Source organism: Lathyrus oleraceus, chromosome 2 (assembly GCF_024323335.1).
Source record: "Lathyrus oleraceus cultivar Zhongwan6 chromosome 2, CAAS_Psat_ZW6_1.0, whole genome shotgun sequence".
In the NCBI taxonomy this organism is placed as follows: Eukaryota; Viridiplantae; Streptophyta; class Magnoliopsida; order Fabales; family Fabaceae; genus Lathyrus; species Lathyrus oleraceus.
Window position 1 is genome coordinate 422,639,554 of NC_066580.1, and position 611 is coordinate 422,640,164.

The 611-nt window shown below is 38.5% G+C and overlaps 1 non-coding gene across 1 annotated transcript; it reads left to right on the forward strand.

The window, feature by feature from the left end:
• Window positions 1–238: 238 nt before the first annotated feature.
• Window positions 239–345, forward strand: LOC127124526 (small nucleolar RNA R71). The gene has a single exon (XR_007804007.1). It is a non-coding gene; the product is annotated as a small nucleolar RNA R71 (small nucleolar RNA).
• Window positions 346–611: the final 266 nt, after the last annotated feature.

Sequence of the window (611 nt, forward strand, 5' to 3'; positions counted from 1 at the left end):
TTTCATTCATAGGGTCAAACACACTTACTTCATAGAGTCCACCGGTTTTAGGGGTATATTTAGCGGCGACTTGTCGCACGCTTCCTCGTGAGGGGTGGTTCTTATCCATCTCTTTAATTAAATTATATGCCACATCTTGGGGGCTATTCATGAGGTGTGCGCCAGAAGCCACATATAAGGTCATACTTATGGAGTAAAAGAGACCATTATAGAAGGTAAGAATAATCATCCATTTTTCAAGCCCGTGAAATGGTCACAGTCTCAATAATTCCTTATAACTCTCCCATGTGTCAAACAAAGATTCACTTTCTTCCTGTCTAAAACTGTTAATCTCATTTTTTACTTGGGATGTTTTACTTGGCGAAAAATACCATGCAAATAAGGTAACTTTTAATTGAGCCCAAGAGGTTATCGAATTGGTAGGCAAGGATTGAAGCCAAGCTTACACACGATCTCCTAACGAGAAATGGAATAACCTAAGGCTGATGGTGTTTTGGTCAACGCCATTAGCCTTTACAGTACCATAATTATCAACAAAGATAGATAGATATATGTTATGGTTTTCTGAAGGAAACCCTAAAAAGACCATACCTATCAATGATGGTTTGAGT